Source organism: Hyperolius riggenbachi, chromosome 2 (genome assembly GCF_040937935.1).
Source record: "Hyperolius riggenbachi isolate aHypRig1 chromosome 2, aHypRig1.pri, whole genome shotgun sequence".
Taxonomy (NCBI): Eukaryota; Metazoa; Chordata; class Amphibia; order Anura; family Hyperoliidae; genus Hyperolius; species Hyperolius riggenbachi.
The window spans coordinates 339,417,459-339,428,921 of record NC_090647.1 but is presented as its reverse complement, the minus strand read 5'-3'; positions in this window follow the sequence as shown (position 1 = coordinate 339,428,921).

Here is an 11,463-nt window from a genome sequence, read left to right as displayed (position 1 = left end):
CAGGCCACCTGGCAGGTCTGTTTGAGGTCGCGCTGTCGTGATTTCTGTGCGGCTCTCGACCAAAGTACAGTGTTCAGAAGAAGGCACGTGCCATCAACACCCAATATTGTCAGGACGTAGTTGACTATTCAACACAGAACACCTCATCTTCCTCAGCTTCCGCACGGAAGCGTGGCATATCTTCCTCCTCCTGCTCTGATTCTGCCACCCCACTTAACACTCTGTTGGCAGCCATCACGAAAGTGCCATCATCCCAGGGCTCAGCTGTGTGGAAATTTTTTTGTGTGTCTGCCTCAGATGAGAGCAATGCCATCTGTACTCTCTGCCACCAAAAATTGAGCCGTGGAAAGACCAAGACCTGCGTAGGGACAACTACCTTACGAAGGCACATGATTACAAAGCACAAACTGCAATAGGATGACCACCTGAGGAAAAGCAGCACACAAAAGCAAAGCCACACACCGCAGTGGAAGATACCAGGCTGCAATTATTTCTCAAAAAAAGGCGATACCTAAACTGTACCGTGATGTTGAAAGGCAAGTGGTGACATCTCTGGCACACAGCGTTGGGTCAAGGGTCCATTTGACCATGGATGCCTGGTCTGCAAAACACGCTCGGGCCTGCCCATAGACTAAGATACACACAGTATCTCTGCCTGCACACCGTGTGACTGCCTGCCCCAAGACTAAGTCGGTCCCCACACAGCATCTCTGCCTGCAGGCCGCTTGACTGCCTTCTCCGCCACCACCAACTGGGTCCACCAGGACTCCAGGCGGATTCCTGAATTTTTAAGGCCGTTGCTAGCAGTGGCCGTTATAATAATTTTTCTGGTGCGTGTACATGCCTGCCTAATTTTTCTGGCTGCACTGCAGCTGCAACAACAAAACAAAAGGCATGTACATGTGCCAATTCCCCTTCGTGATCATTACCTTGCGAAGGGGCTTGCGTATCACAATGAAGCAATGACTGCCGGCTATATGGGTGTCTTGGGGGGGGGGGGCACACCCACGATAATAAGGTCATTGCTTCATTGTGGACAGACCAAATTTGATCAGCTGAACAGTCACTGTTCTGTCATTCAGCTACCTCAGCCCGGCGACCATATGGGCATGAAAGCCGCCATCACCTGCACTCTCGTCATGGGGCGCACCAGTCCAGCATGGCCGTCACTACACAAACAGCTGTTTGCAGTCACTGCATACCTTTCACTGAATCTTTGACTGCACATTGTATTATACCTGGCAGTCAGTCAGTGCATACCTTTCACTTGAATGGATGGCAGACTTACCCTCCATAACAGATTCTCATTAAAGGATTTAAAGTTGATTGAAGGGGCTTGCGTTTCACAATGTAGCAATGACCGCCGGCTATATGGGTGTCTTGGGGGGGACACACACCCAAGATAATAAGGTTGTTGCTTCATTGTGGACAGACCAAATTTGATCAGCTGGACAGTCACTGTTGTTCTATCATTGAGCTACCACATCCCGGCGACCATATGGGCTTGAAAACCGCCACGGCCTGCACTCTCGCCTTGGTGCGCACCAGTCCAGCACGGCTGTCACTACACAAACAGCTTGTTTGCGGTGAGTTACACAGTGAGTTTGGTGTGTCCATTTCAAGCAGTACTCTAATTACACTCCCTGATTGATGTATACACATGCAAGATGTTTTAAAGCACTTTAGGCCTCCAATTTAGCATGCAATGTCATTTCTGCCCTTAAAACGCTGCTTTGCGTCAAATCCAGATTTTTCCCCGGGACTTTTGGCGTCTATCCCACCCATCCATGAAAGAACTCAGATGTTAGACCCATTGAAACATCTTTTCCATCACTATTGTGGCCAGCATCAGGGATGCTCATCCGGATCCGGATATCCGGGTAACATGGATATCCGACCTTTTTTTTTAGCTATCCGATTCAGATTCGGATTCCGGATTTTTTTTCAAAAAAGCTATCTGCGGATATTTGGTCACATAACGCGGATATCCGAGGATATTGCGAATATCCGGATCCAAAATACTGTAACTAAGGAGATGACATCCTGGAGCCAATCAGAGGGCTCCCAGCAGAAGCCCTAGCAACCAATCACAGAGGGAAACCCTGGCCAGCTCCACCTGACCTCATTGAGCCAATCAGAGGGCTCCCAGCCTAAGCCCTGGTACCCAATCACAGAAAGGAACACTGGCCAGTCCCCCTGTATAATAAGGAGGGCTGCCATGATGAGACATATCGTCCCTTGCTTGAATGCTCACTGAGAGACATGCTCCAGTGCTGCTGGCCTAGCAAGGGCTGTACACAGTTATAAACCTAAAGCTGTTCAGTGATTAACCCCTTCCTTATCACTACACTATTGTTAAATCGTTAATTAGCTTGATTGATTTCATTGTGTGACAGTCAGAGTGTGTGCTCCAGTGCTGCTGGCCTAGCAAGGGCTGTGCACACAGTGATAAGCTGTTTAATGATTAACCTCTTCACTATCACTACACTATTGTTATATTGTTAATTAGATTGATTTCATAGTGTGACAGTCAGAGTGTGTGCTCCTCCAGTGCTGCTGCAGCTGCTATGTGTCTGTGTGTGTGCTGTGCACAGACCAGGCCAGCTACTGCCTGCTGGCCAGCTATCAGCCTTAGCTAGCTACAGTATAGGTTAGGGATTAGGGGATAGGATTACTGTGTTATTGTGTAGTTAGTATAAGGAAACGCGGAAAGGCCGCTGTCTCTCGAGGTGAGGCGGCTGTTTCCGCGTCCAGCATGGCGTCACAACGCGGAAAAAACGCCGCATGCCGCATAGGCAGTGCGGTGGAATCCGCATTGGTAACGGCGGAATTCGCATCAGAGGCGGCCCCCGCACTAGATACATTGCATGACAGTACTGGTGTGGCTGGGACTGATAGTCCACCAAGATTCAGACTTACACGCGCGCGAGCACAGAGGCAGAGTTTAAATAGCAGTTAGAAGGGAGTCGGCTGACCAGCTGGGTCAGCTGACAAATTCCACTGCTCTCATTGGACCAGCAATTAGGGAGGTTTGGAAAGGTCCTAGAGTATATATACTGCTGGTTGTTCACTTGCTCTTTGTCTAGCGTGCGATCACATATGTGGGAGCACCCAGATCCGTAGTCAGATCCGCAAGTGTGCCGGGACCAGCTGGAGCTGTAATCCTACACTTAGCTAGATTCTGTTGATAGCTAAAGTACTAGTTTGATTGTGATTATCTGTTATGACTTTTGCCTGCCTTGACTATCCTCCTGAACTCTGATCTTGCACCTCGATATTTCTGATACTCTGTTGCCGAACCCCGGCTCGTTCCTTGACTCTGCTTCTGCCTCCTGATTTTGTACCCCGATATCTCTGATACCCCGTTGCTGAACCCTGCTTGTACTTTGACTCCGCCTTTGCCTTCTGATCTTGTACTTTATCTGTCCGTGTGTGTACGACCTGGCTTGTCTGACCTCGAGAACCGACCTTACTGTTAGAGGCGGTTCCTCGCTCTGTTAGTGATCCTTCCTCCTGAAGGTTACTTTCAGTCTGTCCTTCCTACTGTCAGTCTGACTCCTCCCGTCTTGGAGAGCTCAGGTCTGCGGAAGGAATCTGTGCAGTACTCCTTGCTGCACTGAGGCCTAGTCCTCAAAGTGTTACTGTTACACCAAACACTACACTCTACTCAGGTGAACAGAGGTTAGCTAGTATATCGGATTATCAGTGATACTGCAGATCACGTATAATCTGGTATACATCTGTATTCCCAGTGATTCTGCAGATCACTGGTAATCAGATCCTCTCTGTGCTTCACCGATCGTTACAGAACGCCAGACCAAAATACAAAATGGACGCAAACACTGATCGTCTGGGTGTGCTTGCCACTTCGGTGGATAGACTCCATCAAGCACTGGGCCAGCACAAAGCCTTGATTGACGCCCTTTCAGGCTCCGTGCGAACCCTCCAGACGTCAGTTGATTCAGTGCGATCCCCTCCTAGTGATGACATACGTATGCCTGTACCTGATAAATTTTCCGGCCACAAGTCTGACTTCCGGAATTTCAGGAGTAGAGTGTTGTCATACTTTGAGTTAAGACCCCGATCCTCGGGGACTGAGACCCAACGGGTCATTTTTATTAAAACACTGTTAACTGGGGATTCCCAATCCTGGGCATACAACCTGTCTCCCACAGATACAGCTCTGACCTCAGTAGAGGAATTTTTTAAGGCTATGGCCGTGATATACGACGACCCTGACCTTGCGGCAACTTCTGAGCGGAAGCTCAAACTTTTGCGGCAAGGCAGAGGGTCAGTCGAGGATTACGCGGCAGAATTTCGTAGGTGGTCTGTTACCACCAGATTTGACAATTTTGCTTTGATGGATTATTTTCTGTCTGGGTTGTCGGAGGAGGTCTCTGACTTGATGTTAACCTTACCCGAGCCCAAGACAGTCGATGAGGCCATATCATCGGCCATCCGAGTCGATCGTCGACTACGTCATCAGAGGCAGACTAGGGGCAGTCACCGGGTCAGGGTGACTTCGTATGTGGCACCTTCTGCTACACCCTCAGTAATGGCATCTCCGCCTGTGTCACCCTCTCCGGCCTTACCTCCACCCGAACCAATGCAAATTGGTCGATCTAAACTGACCCAGGTGGAACGTAGGCGGAGAATAACAGAACAACTGTGCCTGTATTGTGCAGAAGCAGGGCATATGGTGCGAAACTGCCCTAACAAGTCGGGAAACGGGTCTGCCTAGGAGTAGTGGGGGGTGACACCCTAGGCACATCATTCTCACCCCAAAAAGAGAAGAAGTTACTTCTCCCCTGTACTATTACATGGGATAATAAGTCTGAAGCCACTGAGGCTTTTATTGATTCCGGCTCAGCGGCCAATTTTATAAACCTTGAATTTGCTCAGGAGTTGGGTATTCCTCTCACTCCAGTAAGTCCCCCCATTCAGGTCACGGCAGTAGACGATTCCCCTCTGCAACGGGATCGTCCCCTGTCACAGACTCCGCAGGTGAAGGTCACGATAGGGGTACTGCATGGGGAACAACTACAGTTTTTCGTTTTACATATGTCAACCTCCACTATTATCCTAGGCATGCCTTGGTTACAAGCCCACTCTCCACAAATCGACTGGGCTACGGGCCAGGTAACCAGATGGTCCGATCATTGTCATCAGCAGTGTCTGGGGAAGGTGACATTGGGTCAGACCAAGGTTTACGTGGAGGATGTTCCCGAGGTATATTCCGATTTTTCTGATGTTTTTTGTCCCAAGTCTGCTGATCAATTACCTCCTCATCGCCCGTTCGATTGCCCCATTGATCTCCGTACTGGTTGTATGCCCCCTAGGGGTCACCTGTATAACTTGTCCGGTCCCGAGAAGTTGGCTATGCAGGAATACATTCGTGACAACTTGGCCAAGGGGTTTATTCGGCCCTCTCGGTCACCTGCTGGGGCCGGTTTCTTTTTCGTTAAGAAGAAAGACGGGGGTCTTCGACCTTGTATCGATTACCGAGGTCTCAATAAAATCACGGTGAAGAATCGCTATCCGTTACCATTGATAGACGACTTATTCACGCAGGTCACTACTGCTAAGATCTTTTCTAAGTTAGATCTGAGGGGGGCATACAACCTAATCCGCATTAGAAGGGGCGATGAATGGAAGACGGCCTTTAACACACCCGACGGGCATTACGAGTACTTAGTGATGCCCTTCGGGTTGTGCAATGCGCCAGCCGTCTTCCAGGAACTAATCAATGAGGTATTCCGGGAGGTATTGGGTAAATTCGTACTGGTATACCTCGATGATATACTCATTTACTCCAATAACCTCTCCGAACACAGGGTCCACGTGAAATTTGTCCTAAACAAATTAAGACAGAATAGGCTCTACGCTAAGGTGGAAAAGTGTATATTTGAAGTGACCACGGTCACGTTTCTGGGATACGTAATTTCCACCTCGGGCCTCTCAATGGATCCTGCCAAGGTCACAGCCGTGTTGGAGTGGCCACAGCCAGTGGGGTTGAAGGCCCTGCAGAGATTTTTAGGGTTCGCGAACTATTACAGGAGGTTCATTAAGGGATACTCCACGTTAGTTGCCCCCCTTACCAGTCTCACGAAAAAAGGGGCGGATACCAACCACTGGTCTCCTGAAGCCGTGGCGGCATTTGCTCTATTGAAAAAATTATTTTGCTCAGCACCAATTTTGAGGCATGTTGACACGTCCTTTCCCTTCATTGTGGAGGTTGATGCCTCAGAAGTTGGGGTGGGGGCGGTGCTGTCTCAACGGTCTGGGTTGCAGGGCAGATTACACCCATGTGCTTATTTTTCCCGCAGGTTTTCACCTGCAGAAAAAAATTATGATATAGGCAACCGGGAACTTCTGGCTATTAAGTTGGCATTTGAGGAGTGGCGCCACTGGTTAGAGGGGGCAGAGCACACGATCACTGTTTACACTGACCACAAGAACTTGGAATACATCGAGGGGGCTAAGAGGCTGAGTCCCCGTCAGGCCCGGTGGTCCTTATTTTTTACGAGGTTCAGGTTCATAATCACGTACACTCCAGGCAGCAAAAACGTCAAAGCAGATGCCCTCTCCAGGTGTTTTGAACCTGAGACAGCACAGCCCCCCGCTCCTGAATCCATCATCCCGCAGAAACTGGTGTTAGCCGCCACGGAGACTTGGGAGGATTGGACAGAGATTTTGGGTCCCTTTCAGCGGGATGTTCCTGAGGGGAAACCCGAAGGGGTCTTGTTTATCCCACTGCCATTCCGGTTACAAGTTCTGCAACTCTTTCACACCCAAATTCTCCCCTTTTCCAGTTGTCTCGTCCCCATTTCCTGCACTGGAGGATTGGCAGAGGTCACTCAGGGACAATTGGGGAATTGTTAAGGGGAATTTGCAGAAGGCGTTCCAGAGTCAGAAGGGTCAAGCAGATAAGAGACGGTCCGTGGAATGGAAGTTTCAGCCAGGGGATCTAGTCTGGGTGTCCACACGTCACTTGACCCTGAAGCAGCCATCTGCCAAACTGGGTCCCAGGTTTGTGGGCCCATTTTCCGTGACCAAAAAGATTAACAATGTTACGTATACCATTGACCTTCCCACCAGCATGCGGGGGGTGAAGTCCTTCCACGTGTCCCTTCTTAAACCTGCAGTCCAGGTGGGTCCTACTCCTCCTCCTCCCGTATTGGTAGATACCCAACCCGAATATGAAGTGGAAAAAATATTAGATGCTCGCAAGGTACAAAACTCGGTACAGTACCTCGTACATTGGAAAGGGTATGGCATCGAGGAGAGGCAATGGGTACCTGGGAATCGTATGCATGCGGATGAGTTGGTGAGGGAGTTTCATGCCTTACACCCTGAGAAACCTGGTGGGAGTTGTCCGGAGTCCACTCCTCGGGGGGGGGTACTATAAGGAAACGCAAAAAGGCCGCTGTCTCTCGAGGTGAGGCGGCCGTTTCCGCGTCCAGCATGGCGTCACAACGCGGAAAAAACGCCGCATGCCGCATAGGCAGTGCGGTGGAATCCGCATTGGTAACGGCGGAATCCGCATCAGAGGCGGCCCCCGCACTAGATACATTGCATGACAGTACTGGTGTGGCTGGGACTGATAGTCCACCAAGATTCAGACTTACACGCGCGCGAGCACAGAGGCAGAGTTTAAATAGCAGTTAGAAGGAAGTCGGCTGACCAGCTGGGTCAGCTGACAAATTCCACTGCTCTCATTGGACCAGCAATTAGGGAGGTCCTGGAAAGGTCCTAGAGTATATATACTGCTGGTTGTTCACTTGCTCTTTGTCTGGCGTGCGATCACATATGTGGGAGCACCCAGATCCGTAGTCAGATCCGCAAGTGTGCCGGGACCAGCTGGAGCTGTAATCCTACACTTAGCTAGATTCTGTTGATAGCTAAAGTACTAGTTTGATTGTGATTATCTGTTATGACTTTTGCCTGCCTTGACTATCCTCCTGAACTCTGATCTTGCACCTCGATATTTCTGATACTCTGTTGCCGAACCCCGGCTCGTTCCTTGACTCTGCTTCTGCCTCCTGATTTTGTACCCCGATATCTCTGATACCCCGTTGCTGAACCCTGCTTGTACTTTGACTCCGCCTTTGCCTTCTGATCTTGTACTTTATCTGTCCGTGTGTGTACGACCTGGCTTGTCTGACCTCGAGAACCGACCTTACTGTTAGAGGCGGTTCCTCGCTCTGTTAGTGATCCTTCCTCCTGAAGGTTACTTTCAGTCTGTCCTTCCTACTGTCAGTCTGACTCCTCCCGTCTTGGAGAGCTCAGGTCTGCGGAAGGAATCTGTGCAGTACTCCTTGCTGCACTGAGGCCTAGTCCTCAAAGTGTTACTGTTACACCAAACACTACACTCTACTCAGGTGAACAGAGGTTAGCTAGTATATCGGATTATCAGTGATACTGCAGATCACGTATAATCTGGTATACATCTGTATTCCTAGTGATTCTGCAGATCACTGGTAATCAGATCCTCTCTGTGCTTCACCGATCGTTACAGTTAGTACTGTAGTACTGCAGTCAGTGCTAGTAGTTGTTAGAGTAGTAGTACTACTTTGTTAGCTTTTTTACAGAACTGCTGTGCTGTGAGCAGTGCCAGTGTGACAGTTAGTGTGCACTAGTTTCTTCTCCTCTGCTGTCTGACTGTCACTCGGCACTTGGCATGTGTCACTTGGCACGTGGCACTTTGCACGTGTCACGTGTGATGTGTCACGTGGCACTTGTCACATGTCACTTGGCACTTGTCACGTGGCACTTGGCATGTGCCACGTGGCACTTGGCATGTGGCACTTGACACGTGCCAAGTGACACGTGCCAAGTGCCATGAGACACATGCCAAGTGCCATGAGACACATGCCAAGTGAAACATGCCAAGTGCCACGTGACACCTGCCAAGTGACATGTGCCAAGTGCCACGTGCCAAGTGCCACATGCCAAGTTGGCACGTGCCAAATGCCACGTGGCACGTGCCAAGTGACACGTGGCACGTGCCAAGTGACACGTGCCACGTCCGGCATGCTCCTGGCACACGTTACACCTGCTGCTGCTGCTGCATTGCCCTGCTCCTACTGCCTGTGCAATTGCTGCATAATTTTTTGGAGGTGTCTTGGCTGAAAACTATCATGTCCCAGTTGTGCAGTTGGACTTTGGACACAAAGTGGGCTGCACGACCGCTGTCTGGAACCTAGGCCTGATGTTAATTGACAGCCATTTTTTTTTGGGGGGGGGGGATTTTAAGTCCCCACATCATCAATTAGTGTTCCCCTTTAAAAAATAATGATGCTACATGCCTCATTTACCCTAAAAGACGTTTTTAAAGCAATTTAAAGGCCACTTCCGGTTTTTCTATCCGGATATCCGAATTTGCCCGGATATTCCGGATACTGGGGGCGGATATCCGATTCGGATCGGATACCCAAAAGTTCAAATTCGGATATCCGGATCCAGGTCAATCCGGATTTTGAAAAGGGGTATCCGAGCACCCCTGGCCAGCATAAATGTTTACAAAGTGGCGGACATGTTACCAACTCGCCTGAAGGCAGAAAGGATGCTGCACATGCAGAACAAGCAGGCAACTATGCTTTACAGTGCGTTTAAGTGTCACAGCACAACAGAATAAAGGTACCACTGCCAGTAAACCTTCTCCCATGTCCACGCAGGCAAGGACAGGATGCTCTAGCGATCTCATGGTGATGTCGGACATTTTATAGTCCAACGTCTCACCTTAGCGCTTCCGGATCCACCCTCCACCTAATGCTTCGACCAGCAGGTAGCCGACTACCTGGCCTTAAGCGTGGATGTAGACACGATGAGCAGCGATGAACCCTTGGACTACTGGGTGCGCAGGATTGACCTGTGGTCAGAGCTGTCACAATTTTCCATCCAATTTCTGTCTTGCCCTGCCTCAAGCGTCCTGTCAGAAAGGACCTTCAGTGCAGCTGGAGGCATTGTCACTGAGAAGAGAAGTCGCCTAGGTCACAAAAGTGTTCAGTACCTCACCTTTATCAAAATGAATGAGGCATGGATCCCGGAGGGTTACTGCCCGCCCGAAGACTGAGTCAGTCCCCACACACAGCATCTCTGCCTGCACGCCGTGTGACTGGTTGCCTGCCCCAAGACTAAGTTGGGCCCCACACAGCATCTCTGCCTGCAGGCCGCTTGACTGCCACCACCAACAGTGTCCACCAGGATTCCAGGCTGCTAGCAGCGGCCGCTATAATAGTTTTTCTGGTGCCTCTACATTCCTGCCTAATTTTTCTGGCTGCACTGCAGCTGCAACAACAAAACAAAAGGCATGTACATGTGTCAATTCCCCTTCGTGATCATCACCTTGCCACGGTGAAGGGGCTTGCGTATCACAATGAAGCAATGACCGACGGCTATATGAGTGTGTTGGGGTTGGGGGCTAGAGTTGGGCCGAACCTCCGATTTTAGGTTCGCGAACCGGGTCCGCGAACTTCCGCGGAACGTTCGGTTCGCGGAAAAGTTTGCGAACCGCAATAGACTTCAATGGGGAGGCGAACTTTGGAAAAAAAAATTCTGCTGGCCACAAAAGTGATGGAAAAGATGTTTCAAGGGGTCTAACACCTGGAGGGGGGCATGGCGGAGTGGGATACACGCCAAAAGTCCCCGGGAAAAATCTGGATTTGACGCAAAGCAGCGTTTTAAGGGCAGAAATCACATTGAATGCTAAATGACAGGCCTAAAGTGCTTTAAAACATCTTGCATGTGTATACATCAATCAGGTAGTGTAATTAAGGTACTGCTTCACACTGACACACCAAACTTACCGTGTAACGCACCGCAAACAGCTGTTTGTGTAGTGACGGCCGTGCTGGACTGGTGCGCACCATGGCGAGAGTGCAGCTTTTGGTGGCTTTACAGCCCATATGGTCGCCTGGCTGATGTAGCTGAATGACAGAACAGTGACTGTCCAGCTGATCAAATTTGGTCTGACCACAATGAAGCAACGACCTTATTATCTTTTGTGTGCCCCCAGAGACACTCATCTAGGCGCCGGTCATTGCTTCATTGTGATACGCAAGCCCCTTCACCACGGCAAGGTAATGATCACGAAGGGGAATGGGCGCATGTACATGCCTTTTCTTTTGTTGTTGCAGCTGCCCGCAGTGCAGCCAGAAAAATTAGGCAGTCATGTACACGCACCAGAAAAATTATTACAGCGGCCGCTGCTAGCAGCGGCCGAAAAAATTCAGCAATCCGCCTGGAGTCCCGGACCCTGTTGGTGGTGGCGGAGAAGGTAGTCAAGCGGCCTGCAGGCAGACATGCTGTGTGGAGGGACTGGGAGCGACTTAATCTTCTTGGGGCAGGCCAGGCAGCCAGTCACACGGCGTGCAGGCAGAGATGCTGTGTGTGCGGGGACTGACTTAGTCTTGGGGCGGGCAGCAGCCCTCCGGGATCCATGCCTCATTCATTTTGATAAAG